The sequence below is a fragment of the Chinchilla lanigera genome, unplaced genomic scaffold (assembly GCF_000276665.1).
Source record: "Chinchilla lanigera isolate Chin_1 unplaced genomic scaffold, ChiLan1.0 scaffold00074, whole genome shotgun sequence".
Lineage (NCBI taxonomy): Eukaryota > Metazoa > Chordata > Mammalia > Rodentia > Chinchillidae > Chinchilla > Chinchilla lanigera.
In genome coordinates this window covers 4,269,491-4,293,775 of record NW_004955475.1, presented here as the reverse complement: position 1 = coordinate 4,293,775, position 24,285 = coordinate 4,269,491, and positions in this window count along the sequence as shown.

Genomic DNA, 24,285 nt, shown 5'->3' with positions numbered 1-24,285 from the left:
TCATTGGGATTGCATTAAATCTGCATAGAAGTTTGTGGAGTATGGCCATTTTCACTATATTGGTTCACCTATCCAAGAACAAGGAATATCTTACCATTTTCTGATTCACTATTTTTAGGGTACTGTATTTTGCACTGCACAGATCTTTTACATCTTTTGTTAGATTAAAACTTAAGTATTGCATATTTTGGATGATATTGTCAAGGGTGTGCTTTCCCCAATTTCTCTCTCTGTGTTTGTTGCTTGTGTATAGGAATGCTATTCACTTTTGAGTGTTAACGTTATATCCTGTAACACTACTGAATTTGGATATTAACTCTAGAAGTCTTTTGGTGGAATTTTTGGGATCTTCTATTTAGAGTAGCATGTCATCTGCAAATAGTGATAATTTAACTTATTTTTCCTGTCCTTATCCGGTGTATTTCCTGTTCTTGTGTGATTGCTCTGGTTAAAGTTTCCAGAACTATATTGAACAGGAGGGATTATAATGGATGTCCTTGACTTTTTTCTGATTTTAAAGTCAAAGCTTTCATTTTTTGACTATTTAATATTATACTAGCTGTTGAAACAGTTTGGGCATCTCCTTCCTATTTCTAATGGATCTTTGTACCCTCAAGGCGTCCCTTGAGTAGATTCCACTCTAGAGCAGGTAAATGCCATCTGGAGAGAGCAGAAGGCAAAATCTGACCAACCTATCCACCCTTGAACTAGTGTGTGATTTTATCTTCCCTGAAAGCTCATAAACTGTGCGCTTACTCCTATTGAACATTTATAAGCATACATTACAATTGATCTGGTGACAGGAATGTCTAAAGAAAGAAGCACAACTTTGTAATAAACTATTGTTTTTTATTCTTTTGAAAGAGGGCATATATAAAAGGTGAGTTGGAAGTAGTTAGAATATTTCTCAGGCTACAAAGGAGATCACCTCTGGAGATGGATAGAACAAACAATTGGCTGGAGGAATTTTATACCATGCACTAGGACAAAGAAGTCTGCAGACACTTGTGTTCTCTATCTAATCACCTAGGCAACCTTTCCTAGCAACAGAACAAGACTATGTTTTATTTCAATTTTGAAGGTCACAGGTTAGACATATTTATCATCTAGCAATCACATTTAGATATTGGTAAAGGGACATTAGTTAAGGCTGACAATAATCTCTTTTTTTTTCCTTAGTTAAATTGTTGCAAGCTGCCTCAGCCTAGTTTCTGAAGGGAGGAATAGTTAAGTGGTTCAACTGAAAAGCTTATGGAGAATTCTTAGTTCACTAGCACAGAGAGATAAGTACGATAAATAAATGGAGATTTTTCAGTGGTCAGAAGTTAGTTTCCACGGAGGAACTTTTGGGTATCTGATAGAGAGTATCCCTGGCTATGACGCTTCAGGTGTTTTCAGTTTCTTTTGTCCCATACAGCCAGAGATCAGTCTCCAGAAAGGAATCCAATATCTCTCTGGTCAACATTCCATCAGCCAGTGGCTTCAATGGGGATTCACCAAAAAGATGCTGGGGAAACCTGTCCTCTACTTTAAAGAGTGGCAGCTGCACTGAGTGTTTAACTAGCTGGCAGAGTAACCAGTTTGTCAAAGTGGTTAGTTAAAAGCCTGAACAAGATTACCTAGCACTTTATAAGTTTATAGTAAAAGGTTTTAAGTCCACAACTTATTATCAAAATATTTTTGTACACAAATGATAACTAGACCTAGGAAAAGAGGAAAAGTTGGAGATCCTCCCTTTGACTAAATGAGTTTTGGTTCCACAAGTGTGCTGTTTTTGGAGATAGCTCCTTCTGGTATCACCCAAAAGTCAGTTCTCACCACTGTGTCTCAGGTTCATCCTCCTGAGGGAGACTTGCCCAGAAGACTAAACTAGTACATGGCTTTTACCTGTGTTCTCCCAGACAGGCAAAATTCTAATGTCTCATCTGACCCAGAGATGGGGTATGTGTTCTTCCTCTAAGGTTACTTTCATGTCTTCAGCATTAGAAAACACTCATTTCCTATGGGTTTAACTTAGTTGAAACAGCATAGAGTTCTTTTACTAATTTTACATGCCTCTAAAAAGGAAAGTACAAAGTTGTAGAAAAGGATTAAGAGTAAGGTCAGAGAAAGGAAACTGAAACAGAACTGGCTTGACATTTCCTCTAGAGTGTAGAGGAAGATCAGAGCCAGTCTTTTAAATGGTGGATGGAGTCCTGTGTTTTATTATATAGGCAAGTATATTTTCTAAATCTGAGCTAGATTTAGAAAGACCCATTTTATACAACTTTAGATTGATGTCCACCAGGGAACATTCTAATGTTACTCTCCCTAGCACTATTCTCTAAATGAAGTCAAGCAAGGAAATTCAGTAAATTTAGTAACGAGTTGAAAAGCAACATATACAAGAATAAAACAGGAATAACATATCCCATAAAGAAATATCATAACCTTATAACCTTCCTATGTTTTAACTTAGGTTTATCAACATTTTAACAAAACTATATATAAGAGACAAAGCATAAGTAATTGTAAGCAATGGGCAAAGACATAACAATATTTGAAGCATAAAAATTTATTACCTAGAGGAGGCCCAATCCAGAGTCTATGAAACAAAAGCAAACTCTTGTCTCCACCCAATGGTCTTGATGGAAGACCTCCAAATGATATAGAGGAAAGAAACTCCCAACCTGCAAGCTCTCTGGGATGAGTTCATGTTCTCTAAAATCGAAGAACGAATTTTAGGAACAATGGAGGTTAAGAGTAGAATATATTTACTGAGGTAAAGAAACCTTCCATCCAACAGAGGGACAGAAGGGGATCTGAGTGGGGTGCCCCCTAATGTCTTTAATTTGGATCGTGATTTCTTTTTGCACCTTTGAGATTATTTTTTCTATGGCCGCTTCCTTTTTTTTTTTTTCCACTTTTGTTGCTATCATTTCAGAGAGCTGCATTTGTTGACTTCTGATTACCTCTAGTTCTTTGTGTTGTTGACTTGTCCTGGGTGGGCTGGCTGTTTGGGATTGTATTTTGCTCCTTTGTCTTGTCATTTTTTATTTTCCATTTTATTTTATTTTCTATGTTGATATTTTTAACTTTATAATATTAAATAGGCTTAATCACTGATGTTGAGCTTTTCCTAGGAGGTGTCTATTGCTCCAGATGTCTCCTCTTGCCAGCACCATACTCCTGGGGCAATGGAGGAAGGAAGCAGCATGAATTTACATTCCTCTCACTGTCATTGTTGTCTCAGGGCAATTGAGAAAGCACCAGTCATAGGCTTATACTCCTCTCACTGAAACTGCCTTCACTATTCTACCAAGCAACTTCTTCACTCTTCCTCCTGGAACCACTGCCTTGGGAAATTGCAGGGGGCCCAGGGCATGGACTTACTCTCCTCCTGCTGTAATTGTTGACCCAGAGCAATGGAGGATGTGGAGGGAGCAGGCTCATACCATTCCTGGTGGCCCCACCTTCATCCTTCCCACCAGAACCACTGCTGCAGACAATGCTCTTTCCTCTTTTTGATGATGTTAGCTAATGGTTTATCAATTTTATTTGTTCTTTTAAAGAATCAGGTTTCCAATTCATTCATTCTTTGTATTGTGTTCTTAGTCTCGATTGCACTAATTTCTGCTCTTATCTTCAGAATTTCCTCCATCATATGGGTTTTGGGTTTGATTTGTTGTTCTTTTTCTAGAAGTTTGAGGTTCAACATTACGTTGTTTATTTGAGCTCATTCTGCTTTCCCGATGTGTGAATTCACTGCTATAAATTTTCCTCATAGGACTGCTTTCATTGCATCCCATAAGTTTCAGTATGTTGTATCAGTATTATTGTTTAATTGTATATAGTGTGTAATTTCATCTGTGACCCATTGATTGTTCAGTAGAGTATTGTTTAATTTCCATGTGGTAGTGTAGTTTTTGTGGTTTCCTTTGTCATTGATTTCCAGTTTTATTGCACTATGGTTAGATAGTATGCAGGGGATGATCTCAATTACTTTACACTTACTTAAACATTTTTTGTCAGCTAATATAGGCTCCGTTTTGAAGAATGTCCCATGTGCAGCTGAGGAGAATGTTTATTCTGATGTTTTGGGGTGAAACACTCTGTAGAGATCTACTAATTCCATTTGTTCACAGGCTTGATTTAATGTTAATATTTCTTGTCAATTTTTTGTCTAGTTGATATATCCATTTGTGAGAGGCCCCACTACAGTAGTGTTACTCCTTATTTGGTTTTTCATGTCAGTTAATATTTTTTATGTGGTAGGGTGAACATATATTTGATGCATAAATATTTATGACTGTTTTCTCTTCTTGGAGTTATCCCTTAATTAATATTTAGTAACCTTCTTTGACTCTTTTGATCAGTTTTGCCTTAATGTTTGCACTGTCTGCAAATAGGATAGCTCCCTCTGCCTTTTTCTGTGTTCCTGTGGCATGAAGAATTGTTTTCCAGTCTTGGGCTTTTTTTCATCTATTTTTTTAATTTTAAAAATAAAAGGAAAAAACATTAACAGACAGACAACCTTTTACAAAATAGCAAAAGAACAGTACAGACAATACAGAGTTACAAACAAAGTGGTAGGAAATTAACAATGCTTGTTGTATTATGTATTAATATCTTCACAGTGGTTTCTCATGAAAACAGATAGAGACATGCAATATTGATCAATCAAGGACTCATTAACAGTTTCTTTCAGCAAAGAAATACAAGACAGTAGAACAACTATGTTAACTATCCTGTATATACATACATACAAAATTTTTCCTTCTTACCCTTTTCCCACATCCCAGTCATCCTTGGGCTTTTAGTCTATGAATTTCTTTTTAGGATGTGAATTTCTTTTTATGTTAAATTTGTTTTCTGAATGCAGCATTTTGTTGGATATTGCTTCTTGATCCATTCTGCCAGTCTGTTTGTTTTGACTGGTGAGTTGAGACCATTTATATTGATGATCATAACTGATATGTATTGGGTTTTCTTTTTCATATTGTTTCCCCGTTGTTCCCTTTTTTTCTGTTCTATTTAATTGCTTGCCCTGCATGGCAACTTCTTTCTTTCTTGTTTCTGCCTGTATTCTTGGTTATCTCTTTCTTATATGTCTTTCAGAACATTCTGTGGAGCTGGTTTTCTGGTCCTAAATTAATTCAGTTTTTCCTTGCCATTGAAGTATCTTATTTCTCCATCAGTTTTGAAAGATGGTTTTGCAGGGTACATCAGTCTGTGTTGAAGATTGTTTCCTTTATGATTTGATATGTTCACTCCAAGCTCTCTTTTACTTGAGAGCTTATGTTGAGAAGTTTGCTGTGATTCTGATGGACTCTCCTTTATAGATAATTTTTTTTCTGTAATTGCTTTTAATATTTTATTCTTGTGCTGAATTTCTGGAATCTTGATTATTTTATGCCTTGGTGTGGATTTATTTTGTTTATGTCTATTTGGAATTCTATATGTTTCATTTATTTGTATGCCAAAATCTTTATCCATGTTTGGGAAGTTTTGTGCTACTATTTCTATGAAGAGGTTATTTTTTTTTTTTTTCTATGAAGAGGTTATTAATGTTTTGTGTGCTATTTCTAGCTTTCTCACTAATGCTAATCAGTCTTATGTTGTTCTTCTTTGCTTCAGCCTGTAGCTGTTGGATTGATTTTTATGATCTTTTGAGATTTTTAAGATATTTTTCTTTTCCTGCCTGCTAATTGCATTCCTGTCTTATAGATCTGATATTTTGTCCTCACCTTCATTCAGTCTGCTGCATATACTTTCAATGGAGTTTCTAATCTCCTGCATTTCACTTTGGATTTGTTTTATTGTTTCTCTTTCTTGTCTATGTTTGATATTCATGGTTTCCATCATTTTACTGAGCTCCTGTATTTGCTTCTTTTGAGTCTGCTTTAATGTTTTTTATTTTAATACTGATTTCTTTTTGGACCTTATAGATCATTTTTTCTGTGGCCTCTCCCTCTTGTTTTTTCTCTTTTGCTGCTATTATTTCATAGAGTTCCATTTGTTGGCTTCCAATTTCCTGTATCTTTTTGTATTCTGGACTTGTCCTCAGTGGTGTGAGCATTTGTGATTTCATTTTGCTTCTTCACCTTGTTCATTTTCTATTTTTTTTCTTTTCTATGTTGATGCTGTTAGCTTCTTAAAATAGATAGCCTTAATCACTGATGTTGAGCCTTTATTAGGAGGTGTCTGTTCCTCAGGATGTCTCCACTTGGTTGCACCACTGTCCTGGGGCAATGAAGGAAGAGAGGAGTGTAAATTAAACTTGTCTCACTGGGATCACTGTCCAGGGCAATGGAGGAAATTCCAGACATAGACTTAGACTCCTCTCACTGGTACTACCCTCCTGGTTACAAAGGAGGATGCACAGGGCTATGGACTTACACTCTTCTTTCTGGCACCTCTGACCTGGGGACAGTGGAGGAGGCTCAGGGCATGTGCTCACACTCTTTCTGCTGGCACTACCATCCTGGGACAAAGGAGGAAGCATGGGGTATGGAATTACTCTCTTCCTGCTGGCACCGCTATCCCAGTGATAGTGGGGGAGGTATAGGTCATGGGCTTACTCTCTTTCCACTGGCCCAATCATAAAATTGAAAGTGGAGGAGGGGCAACTCAAGGGCTTGCAGTTTCCTGCTGGCACTGCTGGTGCTGTCCTAGGGTAATGAAGGAGGCCCAGGGCACAGACTTACACTCTTCCTACTGGCACCACTGTCCTGGGATTAATGAAGGAGGCCCTGGGTATAGACTTACTCTCTTCCCACAGACACCACCATCCCAGTGAGAATGGATAAGGCCCTGGTTGCAGGTTTACATTCTTCCCAATGGCACTGCCATCCTGGGGAGAATGGAGGAGGCATAGGGCATGGGCTTATACTTTTCCACTGGCACCACCATCTGTGGACAATGGAGGAGGCATGGGGTGCAGAATTAAACTCTTTCTGCTGACCACCATGCCAGAGACAATGGAGGAGGTGCAGGGTACGGGTTGACACTCTTCCAGCTAGCACTGCTGTCCAGGGAACAATTTAGGAGTTATGGGCTTACTCTCTTCCTGCAAGCACCACCATACTGGTGATAATATATATGATTTCCTCTATCAAACTGATCTTCCAGTTCTGTCATTTTATCTTCACTTGTGCTGCCCATACTGATAGTAGAATTTTTCATATCCTAAATTTCTGTTTGATGTCTTTTCATGGCACTGATTTACTTTCTAAAATACTCATTTTATGTCTTGTATCATTGAGGTTAGCTTATCCAACTTCTTCTTTGCATCTTCTTTAAGCTTGATGATCATTTTATCAATTAAGTCTTTGTGTGGTAACATCATCTTGGAGTTTTTGAACATTTTACTGATCTAGGTTTTCCTTGTTGTTTCTTCTTTCTGATTTTTAACACTTCATATATTTCAGACATTTAGTTTTTGACGTACTTTCTCTCAGTGCCTTGGGATCAGTTTTTTTAAATTTTATTTTTAAAAATAAAAAAACAAAAATATATTAACAAACACACAAACATAAATAAAACAACATAAAAACAAAAACACAATATAGAATTTCAGACAAAGTGGAAAGAAATTAACAATGGTTGTTGTATTACATACTGTAATACATAACCAATATCTTCATATTGGTTACTCAGATAAACAAATATAGACATGTAAAAATGATCAAACAATTAAATATCGACTGTTACTTTCAAGAAAGCCATACAAATTAATAGTACAAATGTCTCGGCCATCATGGGTGTATGTGTGGTTGTATGTGTATGTATATATATATTCCATTTCTTCTTTATTTTCTCCTTTCCCTCTTGCCACTTGTTCTCTCCTTTTGAGCAGTTTCTTTCCCTTTCACACTATCTATTGTACCTTTTAGATTTCATTTACTCTTTCAGGTTCTTATACTAGGGAGACAATATGATGTTTACAAATGTGAGTCTTATTAATTCCACTTCAGAGTATGATCTCTAGTGGCATCCATTTAACTATGAAAGCCTCGAGTTTATCTTTCTTTACAGCTCAGTAATATTCCATTATATAAAAATACCACAACTTTTTCATCCATTCCTCAGCTGATGGCCATTTGGGTTATTTCCATGATTTAGCTATTACAAATTGTGCTGCTATAAACATGGGTGCATAGATATTAGTTTTTTATTTTAAGAAATAAAAGAAAGAAAACATATTAACAAACAGACATCTATTTACAAAATAGCATAAGAACAATACAAGCAAAACAGAGTAAAAGTTTTTTTTTTTTTTCCAGTACCAGGAATCAAACTCACAAACTTGTGCTTGCCAGGCAAGTGCTGTGCCACTGAGCTAAATCCCCAGCCCCCCTTTTTTTTGTGCTGGGAATTGAACTCAGGACCTTGCACTTGCCACGCAGGTGCTTGTGCCACTGAGCTATATCCGCAGCTTATATATTGTTGTAGTATGATGTTTTTAGTTCTTCTGGAAAAATACCAAGAAGGGGAATAGCTGGGGACCTCTAGTCCTAGTTTACTGAGAAATCTCCAGACTGATTTCCACAGTGGTTGCACCAGTGTCCACTCCCAGTAACAGTGGAGAAGGGTTCTTTTTTCCACACAGCCCCTCCAGCGTTGGTTGTTGGCTGATATCATGATGATAGCCATTCTTTCCAGGTTGAGATGGAATCTTAGTGTTGTTTTAATTTGCATTACTTGAATGACTAATGATGCTGAACATTTTTTTCTATATTTATTTGCCATTTGTATTTCTTTATCTGAGAAGTGTGTATTCAACTCAGATGCTCATTCTTGGATTAGGTCTTTGAATTTGGAGGGCATGATTTTTAAAAATTCTTTATATGTTCTAGATAGAAGTCCTTTGAGGGATAGTTGCCTAAAATTTTTTCCGAATTTGTGTTTTCTTTTTACTCTGCTGGTGATTTCTTTAGATGTGCAAAAACTTTTCCATAAGATGAGATCCCACTTGTTGATTCTTTGAAGAACTTCCTGTGTAGTTTGGCTTTTTTTTCATGAACTCTCTGCATACCCCTATGTCTTCCAGATTTCTACCTACTTTCTCTTCGAATAGATTTAATGTTTCTGTTTTAATGTTTAGGTCTTTAAGCCATTTTGACTTTAATTTGTTGTGCGGTGATAGATATGGGTCTAATTTCAGTGTTTGGCATGTGGAGAGCCAGTTTTTCCAGCACCATTTATTAAAGAGGCTATCTTTCTTCCTGTGAACTTGCTTGGCCCCTTAGTCGAAGATGAGGTGGTTTAGTGTCTTTTTGGTTGTGATTCTCTCATTCAGTCTGTTCCATTCATCCTCAGGTCTGTTTTTTTTTTTTTTTGCTAGAACCATGTTGATTTTATCACAGCTGCTTTGTAGTATAATTTAAAGTCTGGGATTGTAATTCCACCTGACTTCTCTTTGTTGTTCAGAATTGCTTTTGCTGTTCTATGTCTCTTTTGGTTCCATATGAATTTTAGAAATGTTTTCTCTAGATCTGTGAGATATATTAATGATATTTTAATTGGAATTGCATGGAATCTGTACAACAATTTTGGGATGATGGCCACTTTTGCAATGTTGGTTCTTCCTATCCATGAGCAAGGAATAACTTTCCATTTTCTGAAATCTTCGATCTGTTTTTGCAGTACACTGTAGTTTGCACTGTATAAATCTTTTACTTCTTTTGTTAGAATTATTCCTAATATTTCAATTTTTGGGAATGCTATGGTGAAAGGTGCGGATCCCTTAATTTCTCTCTCAGTGTTTGCTGTTTGTGTATAGGAATGCTACTGATTTTTGAGTATTGACTTTGTATCCAGCTATGCTTCTGATTTTGTTGATTAATACTAGGAGCTTTTTGGTGGAGTTTTTGGGATCTTCTATGTAGTATAACATGTCATCTGTGAACAATGATAATTTCACTTCTTCCTTTCCTATCTTTATTCTTTTTATTTCTCTCTCTTTTGTAATTACTTTGGCTAATGTTTCCAGAACTATGTTGAATAGGAATGGTGACAGTGGACATCCTTGTCTTGTTCCTGAATTAAAAGTAAAAACTTTCACTTTTTGTCCATTGGAAATTATGCTAGTAAAAGTGGCTGTCCACATGCAGAAATTGAAGCTAGACCCATATGTCTTACCATGTACTAAACTAAAAGAAAAATGGATCAAAGATCTAAATATTAAAACAGAAGCCATCTGCTGAAAGGTAAAATAAGCAAAACTCTTGAATTCATAAACTTGGGCCTCTAAACACTCTTAGCTTAAATTTAGTGGCTCTGGGCTTTCAGTGCTATTGGCTCTCAGTTCTTAGTGCCACAAATTTGGACATTGCATGCCAGCATATCTTTGCTCTTTGTGTTATAGATCTTTGTATTATAGCTCTTTGTGTCAGAGTGTCTGGTGGATTTTAGTCATCCCTATCAGCTCCACCACAGCTTAGGTTTTTCAGCCCCTTTATGCCCTTCTGGTGCTTTACAAACAACTTTTGTTCTATAGGGTGCTCCACTGCTGACCTATCTGGGGCGTACGGCTTCCACTAACCTTGAGCCTTGGTCTTTTACCTTCTCTTTTACCAGCTGCCTCAAGCTTCAGGCTTAAGCTATGTCCTCTGCTATCCAATATTGGTTTTTTTCCTCAGCTTTGCTCTTCTCTTCTGCCTGTGACCTTAATCCTGGGTACTTAGTCTTCAGCTTCAACTTTGATTTTCTTTGCCTGTAGCCTCAAGTTGTACTTTGATTTTGGCCTCAACTTTTGCTGGTGGCCAAGAAACTTGGGTTTCACCTCTACTTAGTGACTTTTGGCCTGAGGTCTGTCTTGGCTTCAGCCATTGTTGGGAGCCCCAGACCTTGGCCTCCACCTTGACTTCAGGCTTCAGGCCTCTGCTGTCACTGTCACTGCTATGCTCTTAAACACTTCAGGGATAATAAGCTCTAATATTTCCAAATCCTTTTAGAGTAGAGCACTCAATGCTCCCTACCTGAGATGAAAATCAGAAGTTAGGAGTAGAATGATTGAGGTGAGTTCTTTATTTGGTTCTATGGTGCATCACAGGAATGTGGTGTAATTTAGGAAGCTTTAATTGACCCAAGGAGAAGCAAATGGGCTATGAAAGTAGAGTCTTCTCTATTTTAAAGACATATCCAAAGAATTTTGGTTCTTTGTCTTGTCATTTTGGATTCTGGAGGTGAAGCACTAAGCCTCACCCTTCCTAGACAGCTGACTGAAGGTCTCTAGATTCCCTCATTTTCCTGGGTGTCATACTTGCCCTGTGATGGTGGTGCAATGGTACAAAAATCACAGTAGCTACAATTTTACTCCTATCATTTTCATGCAAGCATAGGATGCAAATCAATAAATGTAATACACCACAGCAATAACATCAAATACAAAAACCACATGATCATCTCAATAGATACAGAAAAAGCTTTTGACAAAGTCCAATACTCATTGATGATAAAAACCCTGTAGAGGGTTTTGGAATACTGTCAAAGAAGGCAAACTCATCTAGATATCATAGGGCAGAGCCATCTAGAGTCATTATAAGGATCTGGGATTGATCATTTTCAAGCTTGTTTCATCCAGGGCCAAAATCTACAGCAGTTGTGGGACATCTAGGACATCCTATGCTTGCATGAAAATGATGGGACTAAAACTGTAGCTACTGTGACTTTTGTACCATTGCAGGAAGGAATTCAGTGTTGATCACAGCCCACTGGAGTCAAAAGATTTTGTGTAGTATCAGCAATAGTCTCTTGTGTTATGCCAATCTCTATCATTAGGCACAATTTAATGCCTGATACTCAGATGGTAGCAGCAGTTCCTAATGTGGGGAAAGGGCATGATTTCTATTAGCCAGATCACCCTCTTTATTGTTGTGTGGAAAAAAGGGAAATATTTTGCTTTATTTCTATCTCAGAAAATTTAACATTTCACGTTCTCAAATGGTAAATGTTTAGCTCAATATCAGCCAGCTAATTAATCACCAAGCCTAGAGTAGAAGCTAGATTTTCTGTCCTCCATCTAAGTTACTTTTTTCATTGCTGACACAAAATATCCAACACCCAAAGTTAAAGAGGGACTTTAATAAATGGTGCTGGAAAAAATTGGCTTGCTTCCTGCCAAAGACAGAAAATAGACCAAACTCTATCACCGTGCACCAAACTCAAGTCAAAATGGATCACAAATCTCAATATTAAAACAGAAACACTAAATCTATTGGAAGAGAAAGTAGGTAAAAACCTTGAAGACACAGGGGCAGGCAGAGATTTCATGAACAAAAACGAAACTGCATGTGAAACACTTGAAAGAATCAACAACTGGGATCTCATCCTACTGAAAAGTTTCTGCACATCTAAAGAAATCACCAGCAGAGTAAAAAGAAAAACCCACAAACTTGGAAAAAATTTTAGCTTACTGTCCCTCAGACAAAGGGCTTCTATCTAGAACATATAAAGAGTTAAAAAATATCAGCCCCCCCCCCAAATTCAAAGACCCAAACCAAAAATGGGCAGCTGAGATGAATACACACTTCTCAGATAAGGAAATACAAATTGCAAATAAATACATGAGAAAATGTTCAACATCATTAGTCACTGGAGAAATGCAAATTAAAACAACACTGAGATTTCACCTTACCCCAGTAAGAATGGCTAGCATTAAGAAATCAACCAATAACAAATGCTGGCAAGGCTGTGGAGAAATAGGAACCCTTCTCCACTGCTGGTGGGAATGCAGACTGGTGAAACCACTGTGGAAATCAGTTTGGAGATTCCTCCGAAAACTAGGTCTAGAGGTTCCATTCAACCCAGCTATCCCCCTGCTGGGTATTTTCCCAGAAGATCTAAAAACATCATATCACAGTGATATATGTGCACCTATGTTCATAGCAGCCCAATTTGTAATTGCTAAATTGTGGAAGCAAGCCAAAGGTCCATCCACCGAGGACTGGATAAGAAAATTGTGGTACTTTGATATAATGCAATATTACTCAGCTATAAAGAAAGATAAACTCGAGGCCTTTATACGTAAATGGTCGCTACTAGAGACCATATTCATAAGTGAAATAAATCAGACCTGCATGTGCAAGCACTGCATTGTCTCACTAGTGAAAAACCTGAAAAAGTTAATTTAAACTTGTAGGTATGATAGACATTGTGAAATGATAGGAAAACACTCAAGGGTAAAGAGCAACTGGGATGTAGGAAAAGAGAAGGAAAAGAAGGAGAAATTTTGTATGTATGTATATACAGGATAGTTAACATAGTTATTCTACTGTCTTCTATTTCTTTGCTGAGAGAAACTGTGAATGAGTCCTTGACTGATCAATATTGCATGTCTGTGTCTGTTTTCATGAGAAAGCACTTTGAAGATATCAATATGTAATACAACAAGCATTGTTAATTTCCTACCACTTTGTTTGTAACTCTGCATTGTCTGTACTGTTCTTCTGCTATTTTGTAAAAGGTTGTCTGCCTGTTAATGCTTTCCTTCTTTTATTTTCAAAATTAAAAAAATGTAAATAAACAAACAAAAAAAAAAGAAACAAAGAGGGAATGGTTTACTTACCTCACATTTTGTAGAGGTTTCAGTTCATATTTGGCTGATCTCTAGTCAGAGTGGCACATGGCAGAGGGACATCACACAGGATAGACACAGTTCATTTCAGCAAAGGCAGAGAAGACAATAAGCTATCTTAACAGCACTTCTCCACCCATTTTATCTTATCCAGACAATTTAGGGTGGATAGCACTCACACTCTATACTGGTGCCCTTGACCCTAGTATTGCACCATGAATCAATTCCAGCATCTCACACTCTAGATCCAACCACATTTGACAAAGCCCCACCAATGACCACATTAGGCTTTAGGGGACACTTAAACACAAGCTATGACTTTCTACCCTTAACCTCCCAGAAACTCATGCATATCCCTTTATGCAAAAAAAAAGTTTAGTTTATTTCCAAGATTATCAAAGTCCTAACAGTTTTAGCATTGCTGAAAAGTTCAAGTCCCAAGTCTTCTCTGACATTGAAGCCAAACTTTTAGCTGCAAGACCTTGTGCAAATGAAAAGAAAGTTAAACACTTCCAACATTCAATACAACAAGATAGACATTTCCATTCCAAGAGTTAGAAATAGAGAGGTACAAAGTCATGGGATCAAAGTAAGTCCAAAATCCAACAGGGGAAACATTAAACCCCAAATTTCCACTGCCAGGATCCCTGGCAATCTGTGGCAAGTTTTGTTCTCCATAGAGCTTGGGTGCTCTACTCCTATGGCACTGTACCCATAGCTTTTTTCTGGGGCAAACTGCTCCCTCCGTGCAGTTTTAATAGGACAATCCACATTCCTAGTTTTTCTAAACTTCTGAGGTCTGCCCTGTATCTTTGGCTTCACACTCACAGCTTCACACACTGCTCTCTCAAGGGCACACTGCTTATCCCCTCAGACCATCTTCTGAAATCTAGCTGGACGCCACAACTCTTGCATTCTGCATGCGCCAAAACCAATGCCATGTAGAAGATGCCAAGGTATACCACTAGGTGCAGCTGTAGCCATGCTTCTTTCCCTTTTGGCTATAGAGGTCAAGGGCCTATGAACTGAATCCAAAGGAACAAATTCCCTAGGGTTCTGCTATTCTGAAACTGGGTGCTCTGGGACTCTTTTCTAAAGCAAGGTTCTTCACTTTTCCAGTTTGAGTCTGGAAAATATAGAGTCCTCCTACTTCTTGTGATGCCCTCAGATCATCTTCTAGTCCCCTGTTCCTTCTCAGCAATCAAAGATCTCCTCTACTCTATCTCTGTAGTCCACAGCTTTACTGAAGCTTCCTTTCTGGCCAACCTCACAATGTTTTCAATCATTATCCTGGGCTCTTCATTTCTAATTCTCAGCATAAATCTGACTAAAAGCCCCCAATAGTAGCCATGCCACCACCTCAACATTAGATTGTCTTGAAAGTTCTTCTTCCAGGCTAATAAGTCTGGCTCCCTTAATATTTGTTAGTATCAGGCAAAGTCTCCAGACATGAACAAAACTCAGGCAAACTTTCTCACAACATATAATTCACATTGTCTGGAGTCCAACAGCCAATGCAGTCCTTCTTCACAGCAGAAACCTCATAAGCCTTATCTTTACAGGCAGAATTTCTATGAGCATTCTTATCTTTTGAGCCCTGACTAGAATCTCCTACCAAGTACTGCCTCAGGCATTCCCGCTCTACGTTTTCAGGTGGCATCTCTGAACCTTTCCAAACTCTCCTCACAAGCCATTCCAAAAGGCTTCTCAGCTACATGCTCAGGTATTATCACAGCAACACCCCACTTATCTGGTACCAACTTCTGTCCTAGTTACTTTTTGATTGTTGATGCAATATACCTGACACACAAAGTTAAAGGCGGAAATGTTTATTTAGCTCAGAGTTTGTGGAGGTTTCTGTCCATAGTTGGCTGTTGCCAAGGCAGGGTGGCACATGGCAGAAGGCCATCACACAGGGGAAAAATATTTCATTGAAGGCAACTGTGGCAAAAGCAACAAGAAACCTTAAAAGTGCTTTCTGCACCTTTTATGTTACCAGACAATTCAGAGCAGGTAGTACTCACAGATTTAATCATTATCTTAGTTACTTTTACTTCACTGCTGAAACAAAATACTCAACACTCAAGGTTAAAGAAGGAAAGGTTTATTTAGTTAACGGTTTAGAGAGGTTTCAATCCATAATTAGCTGGATCCTACTCAGGGTGGCATGACAGAAGTGCGAAAATTCATGGAGGCAGAATACAGCAAAAACAGCAAGAACAATAGGGGGAGAACAAGCCTCTTTTCCTCTCTTCTATTGCATCCAGACCACTGAACAAGGGTGGGTGTTACACTCACACCCCCAATCCCAACACTAGACAGTGGACCAATCACAAACTCTAGATTCAGCCACCTGTGAAAAGCCAACATCCCATGACCACATAAGGCTTTAGAGGGGAGCATTCAGACACAAACCATACAAATGGTAGTGCCCTTGAACCTAGCATTGCACCACAAATCAATTCCAGAATCACATACTCTACATCCAGCCACCTCTGAAAAAAGTCCCACATGTGGGTACCTATGAGGCTTTGGGCAGATATATCCACTCAAGCCATAACGCTTCCATACCAGTGTTGTATTTAGAAACAGGCGAGAGCAGTATAGACAGAATTTGGACAGTAATAATTAGAGAAGTACAGCATGATGGACTGAGGTGCCTGTATAACCTGAACAAGAGTCAAAGGACTGAATACTAAAAAAAAGAAATATCTGAGAAATGGATTGTAGTCAAAATTTGAGAAATACTTCCTCAAGAAAGAATGGTAAAATGACTTTCCGATGTTGAGCATACAGCCTACCATGGAGATTTAATTCCCTGGTATTCTAGCTTCCAGGGTATCTGGATAAACCCATGTGACAAGACCATCAGCCTGTGGTCGCAGATGTGTACACAGGGCAGCACTGATATGTTATTCTGAAATACTTGCAAGTGAGAGGCTAAGAGATGTGAAGCCCCTCCAGTGCTACCTCAGACTTTAAATAAATTATTAATTTTGCTTTCAAAGAGCCACATATCCACTGTGTTCTACCCAACTGTCACTCCACTTTCGGCTTCTTGCAAGACATTCCAGCTTGTGAAATACCCTTTTCCTCCAATCCTACTGTGAGCTGTTTCAGGTTTTCCCCCCTGCATGGTCTTTCCTTCAAATCTTTCCATTTTGTCTTTGAGGAATACAGAACTCTGTTCCTTTCTCATGATAAATCTGCCACCTCTGCTAAATTTGTCACATTTTATCTCATGCAAAGTTGAGGAAACACCTTGTTATTTTCAGACAGACAATGGCCAGCTATTTATAATGCAGTTGGAGAGGTAGCTTTTAGAGTTCTGATGGGTTCAGGCTGAGACATTTTGACCACACTCCAGAGTTATTTGAAACAAAGGATTCATACTCATCATCCATATGTGAATACTTATGAAAACCGAAGAAAAGAATGACAGTACAAATATATTTAGTAGACCCACACCCAGATCTTTATCATAATTACATTATGTTTTCAATGTAGTTTTTTTAATTATAAAAATTTTTGAATGTCAAACACTAAGAATTGAACCTCCTGACTCATCCATAGTTAAAACCCTTTCTTTAGCTATTTGCTGAGATTTGAAATGCTTTATGTTCCACTCTACAGTTTTTCCTTTAACAGTGGGAAAGCAATCTTAGAAAACTCCCAGATGGAGATCCTTTGCCTGGCTTTCACTTTGAGAAAGTGGTACATTCTGTTCTTTTCCTTGGTATAAGCTATGCAAAAAGACTAAAGAGAATATGGATAAAATTTCCCTTGAGGAAGTGAAGATGTGTCAAGGGGTAACAGGATGAGAACATCTTTGCCTCTTCCACAAGGACAAATAAGCAACAGCATTTTTTTAGTAAGGTTCAGGAACTAATTGAAATATATTCAAGGACAAATAGGTCATGAGGTAAGCAGAAGAACATAAAATGAAGAGCTAAGGGAGTGCCATTACCACCTCCATATAACCAGCATGGGAAACATTGTATTCAGCCAAGAATTTTCCAACATACCCAGTGCTTTCATATAGTAAAGGAATAAAAATACAGACAAGAAGAAAAAATGAAGACCTTGAATTTGAGCCCGATTCTACCTTTACTTCACTGTGTACCCTTGAGCAAATCTTTTCTGTATGTTTCATTTTCCCTATTGCACAATGAGGGGAGCCAATGACACCAATTTTGCTCTTATTTAGAATTGACACTACCCCTGAAATGGAAATGTCATCAGTTTTGTTAGTCCCTTAAGTCTCTTTAAATTTAGATAAACCCCCAAGCAAATACACATACCATTTTCATTAATGTTAAATATATCAGACAAGTTGTTCTACAGAATATCCTACCTTCTGATTTTAATTAAATTTTTAATAGACATATGTTTATATAGTTTAGATTTCAAGTGGTACAAAATGTCAAATGACCCAGTGCTTTTCCCTTAGGCAATATTTCTAATCATTTGACTCATTTGGATATATTTTGAGATCTCTGGGATTTGTATCATCCACTGATGTCACTGAGAGAACTTTAGAATTTCATAACACCTAACCATACTTGAAATTAAGTTCAAGAACTTAATTAGGTAGGTTTACCAGAGAGGGAAAATTATTATTACTAGGAGGCACATGGAAATATATAGTTACATTCTGAAGGCAAAGTGCAAAGTATTATGTATAATATTCTAGTACTTGTGTAAAAAGAGTGGAATATATATATATATATATATATAAACCCTCTGGGAAGGTACTAAAAAAATCTGAGAGTGAAAAAGAGTGGGAGGTAGGCTTAACTGTACCCTTGTAGTGTTTTAAAGCTTTGAGATATGATAATGAAATTCTTTTTTCACACAACTATATTTTCTAGGTAAAAATAAAGAATAAAATTTAAAGCATACTTGAAGTCTCCAGCCTAAGAAGTTGATGTTAGTCTTTTGGTCTGTTCACTCATTCTTCCATCTGCCAAATAGTTTATTGGCACTAGAAGGTGAAGAGAATATTATGAAATACCTCACATATGCACTATCTAGAGTTAAGCACTCACATTTATCATACTTTTTTGTCAAAATTTATACTGCCATATTTAGAATAAATTACATATAATATTTCATCTCAAGTACTTCACTATGTTTTAATGTATCAATATGATTTTAGTATATGTAAAGAAATTTAAAATTTCTTCTCTAACCACTATCACTAACTTATCCATACATATGTCACTGTTTTAGTTATTTAATTTTTACTTATATATAATACACATGCCATGAAGTTCATCTTTTCAAAGTGTATCATTTAGTTGTTTTAATATATTCATAAAATTGTGTGACCATTGCCACAATTGACTCTGGGACTTCTTCATAACTTCAAAAGGAAAACTCATACTCATTCACCAGTATTCACTTTCCCATCCTTTCTTTTTTCAGTATCTGTTAATAGCTACTTTATTTCCTCTCTATGGATTTGCCTATTCTGGAAATTTCATATAAATGGAATCATACAATATGTGACTTGTTTGACTGACTTTTTTCACTTAGTATAATACTTTCAAAGTTAATTCATGTTGTTGCATGTATCTCTATTTCATTTGTTTCATGAATGAGTACTTTTATTGAATGGATATACCACATTTATTTATGCATTCGTAAGTTCATCTGATTTTGTTTGTTTCATTTTTTTACTATCAGGCATAATGGTACTACAAACTCTTCTGCACATTTTTTGAGCAGGCATACACTTCAATTTTGTTTCATTTTTTTACTATCAGGTATAATGGTACTACAAACTTTTATGCACATTTTTTGAGCAGGCATACACTTTAATATCTCTTGGTGATATACCTAAGGGTGAAATTATTGAGTTCTTTGGTAACTGTGTTTAATGTTTTGAAGAAGTGACAGAACATTTTCCAAGGTGTTTTCACCATTTCATATGTCACCAGCAATGTTGGAGATTTTCAATAGCTACAAACACTCAACAACACTTGCTATTGTATGTCTTTCTTTAATATAGATATTGTAGAATGGTGATGGTGAAATTTTTACAGTCTGAGTGCCCAAACTGCAACCCAAAAACCTGCTTATTTATCACAAAGTGCTGATGCTGAAATTAAACCTGAATAGTGAGGTTTTAGTTTAGGGGAAAAAAACTCACAGGCTTGGCTCATGTACCAACAGGGAGGGCTTGGCATGCCTGCTGCAGCACGCATGCCATTGTTTCACCACCAGTTCTCCAGAAGGGAAGAACTAATACTTGAAGTGTGAATTGTGAATTTGATTTACGTTTTGCTCATAAGTAAGATATTCAGCATCATTTCTTGGGTTTATTTGGCATTTGCATAACCTTTGATGAAAGAGATTGTCTTGGTTACTTTTCTCTCATTGCTGAGACAAAATACCCAACACTTAAAATTAAGGAATGAAATGTTTATTTAGCTCACTGTTTGTGGAGGTTTCAGTCCATAATTAGCTGGATCTAAGGCAGGGTGTCATGGCACAGGGGCATCAGTTCAAGGCAGCAGAAAACAGGAAAACCAACAACAGCAGAAGTGGGGGAGAAAGCCTCTTTTCTTCCCTTGTACTGTATGCCAGATATCTGCCCACACCATCTTCATGTCCTCTTTTTCCACAAGCTCAGGATATTTACAAAGTAAGAAGCCTGGTTCCATGCTGAATTACACTTCTAAACTTCTCAAGTTGACACAATGCATCAACCTTGACAATCTACATTTTGTGAACTTGGAAACAGACACATTTCTTTATATTGGTTGCCAGATACAAAAGCATGCTTATTCATATTATTTCACAATTTGAACATTATAACACAGATTAAATAATCCCTAAGAACCAGTATTAAGTCAATCAACATTATATTACATTAGAACCATAACATACTGCCTGTGGCCCCCCAAATACTTATGCATATGCCTTTATGCAAAAGGCAATTAGTCCATTCCTAAGATTTGCAAAAGTCCTAACAGTTTCAGTATTGCCGAAAAGTCCAAGTCCAAAGTTTTCTCTGAGATGGAAGGTAAACTCTTACCTGCAAGCCCCTGTACAAATGAAAAGAAAGTTTAAAGCTTCCATAATTCAATTACACAAAATATTTATTTTCATTCCAAAACTAACAAACAAGGGGATACAAAGGATTGGGACCAAAGAAAGTCCAAAATCCAACAGGGCAAACATTAAGTCCTGTAGTTCCATGTCCACCATCTGAAGTATCTGTGGCAAATTGTGAACTCCCAAGGATTTGTGTGACTCCACCGCTATGGTACTTCTGCTGCTTAAAGCTCTTGCAGCTTCTTTCTTAAGCCCACTTTGATTCCTCCTTGCAGCTTTCTTTAGATGATCCACATTCGTGGATTTTCCAAACTTCTGAGGGTTCCACTGCACATTTGGCTTCTTACTCACAGCTTTACACACTGCCCTCTCAGGAGCACACTACCTGGTCTCCCAGGTCTTCTGAAATTGGGGTGGAAGCCTTTATAACCCCATAACACTTGCATTCTGCATGCATCTAAAACCAGTAACACATGGATGATGCCAAGGTGTGCTGCCAGCTGGAGCAGTAGCCAGGCATCCCTCTCTCTTGGCTATAGAAGTCAAGTGCCTGGATCATTGGGCTCTGAATTCAATTTTGAGGAACAAATTTTTTATGCTGTCATCACTCTGGAAACTGGTGCAGTAGCTGCTATTCTGGAACATGTTGCTCTGCAGCTTTCTCCTCAAAGCAAAGTTTTTCACTTTTGCAGTTTTGTGCTTGGAAAGCATGGAGACTTGCTACTTCTTGTGATGCCCTTGGCCATCTTTTCTACTTTCCTGTTCCTTCTCAGCAATCAAAGATCTCCTTTGCTCTATCTGTGCAATACAAAACTTTACTGGAGCTTCCTTTGTGGCCAAAATCATAACATTTTATACAATCCTGCTGGACTGTACTCTTGATTCTCAGCATAAATCTGGCTAAAAGCCCCCAACAGCAGCCATGGCACAGCCTCAATATTTGACTGCCTTGAAATTTCTTCTGCCAAATTAATTACTTACATTACAAAGATATATCTTTAAATTCTTTGCCTGTTTTCTAATTATTTTCACTTTTGATCTGTCAGAGTTGTCCAATGTGTAGTCCAGTGTACATGCTGTGTTCTTAGTCATAATGTATATAGTGAATTTATTAAGTTACATTAATAGTAAAATGGTTGAAAGTGTTTGCTCTAAGAGATGAGTCTATGTTGCTGAATTTTCATTGTCAACTTGACTTATTGACAGACACCTAAGAGATTAGTTAAACACACTTCTGGGTATGTCTGAATGTGTCATGGTAGTATAACCTTGGAGCTACTTCTGGCACCTAGGTTTTTTTTTTTATTTGATCTTCCTTGCTCTCTGTCTCCCAGCTGCCATGAGATTAGGGGCATTCCTCCACCACGCCCTTCTACAATTATGTTTCTCCCACTTGATCCAGCCAGTCATTGGCTGAAATTTCTGAAATTGTGAGCCAAAACAAATACTTCCTGACCAATAAGGAAAATTGGTACCAGAGAAATGGGATCATTACTGTAATTATATTTGACCACAGTGGTCCACAAATCTTTGTAACTGGTTTGCAAGAAGACTTGGTAAGGATGTGGAGATGCAGACTAGAGAAGCCCTAGCATGCTGTAAGCAGAATCTGAGGGGCAATTCTTGTGTGAGCTTAGAAGTTTAAGAATGTGAAGAATTTAATAGTATGTTCGAGGTTGCAGATAGAAGTGAGGACTCTACTGCAAATTGGAGAAGTGGTGATATGTGTTATATTCTGGTAAAATATTTGTTTACATTTTGTCCATGTTCTAAAGCTTTAAGGGAGGCTGAGTTTAAATGTGACAGAAAGACTGGTCTGGCTGAGTAAATTTCAAAGCAGCTGTGTAATGGTTGATACATTGTGTAAACTTGAGAAGTTTGAAGTATAGAAGCTTAACTAAGTGACTCATCAGGGGACCGGGTCCTCATATGCAAACATCTTGAGACTGTGGAAGAGTAAGGCACAGAGATGGTGTGGGTGTAAAGGACCCATCCTAGGGTAGAGAGCCTGCATACAGTATAAGGAAGGAAAAGAGGCTTGCTGTCCCCCATTTTGTGCTGTTGCTGCCTTTTACTGTCTTTTGCCATCTTGAACTGTTGCTCCTCTACCATGCCACCCTGCCTTGGAGCCAGCTGAAGAAGACTGCTTGCCCAGTTAATCTGAGTTTGAATCTCCTGAGGTATCTTTTCCCTTAACATATCACAAGTCTTAGTTAAAAGCTCTTTTTCAGATCTTTGTGCTAAAATTTTGACATAACTGGTTAGAAGCTTACATATCTTATCCTGCCTTTTTTGTCCAAGGCCTTCAGTATGGAAAAAAGAAATCAGTTATGGAACAATACTCCCCTCTGAGAAAAACAGCAAGGCAAGTTATAGTCATACTTATCCATTTGACTATTTAAGAAACAGAAGTGGCAAAAGACTAAAGTCAATTTCCAGCAAACAAAAGTTTTGGCAAATATTTTGAAACGCAGCTGGTTTAGAATAAACTAATTGTTGTTAGTCAAAGTAAGGGGAAAGTGAAACAAAAAAATTAAAAACTCATCAACAGTAGTCAAATAGCTGCATGGTCAGTAGCACAGAAGATTCTTTCTTATACTTGCCATTATTCAAGGACCAGATAAGCAGCTATGGATATTACCCTGGCCAAAATAACTCCAATTTCCTTAAGGACAATTGCATGAAATTGGAGTGCACTTTTAGTTGTACAGGCCATGTTGTATCATAGTGAAGTCATCTTTTTCTTTGTCAAATGTAACTATAACTTCTCTAAGGAACTACAAGGTAGCACAGGCCCTTTCCATTTTTAAGAAAATTACAATGCAGCTCTCTCCATTCACTCTAGCATCTCTATACTCTAAAATCTCTTGATACAAACTTTTTGGCCAGAAAAATAGTTCAAGAAGCTTGTAACTCCCTATTGCCTAATAAGGAAGCCACAGGACAGCTCAAGACCAAAGTGACTGATATATAGCCTCAGATAGGTTCATAAGAATCCCCAAAGATATGGAAAAGTAACTACTAGACCTACCATTTGTGGAGGATCAATTTAACCTCTAATTTCATACTGCCTTACAGGGTATTGTCCTGTCACAGAACAAGAAGCACCCTGACCAAGGTGAATGCTCCACTGGATCTTAAAGGACAAGAGGTTCCATTTATATGGTGTAGAGAATGAAGCTTTGGTAACCCCCTTCATTATAGAATTTTAAGTGCAACCTGCCTGTTATGGTTTGTCTGTGTGTCCCCCCAAAGCTTCATGTGGCCATGGGGCAGGCTTTTAGAGTTGATTGAGGTGTGAGAGGTACACCCACCCTGGGGTGGATAGTTTGCATATGTAAGGGAGAGGAAAAGAGTGCTTGAGGCCATTCCTCCCTGTCAGTGCTTGTTGCTTTTGCTGTGTCCTGCTGCCCTGAGCTGTAGCTCTCTGCCATGTGCCACTCTGCCTTATAATCTGCGAAGTACGGACTGAAACCTCCACAAACTGTAAGCTAAATAAACCTTTCCTTCCTTCATTTTGGGCGTCAGGTATTTTGTCCCAGCAATGGGGGAAAAGTAACCAAGACGCTGCCCAATTAGTATGCAGCTTCTAGACTGTACTGAAACATTGCTATGCATCCCAGAATTTAGGTGCTTATTAAAAAAGACAGGGAAAAGGAACCAAA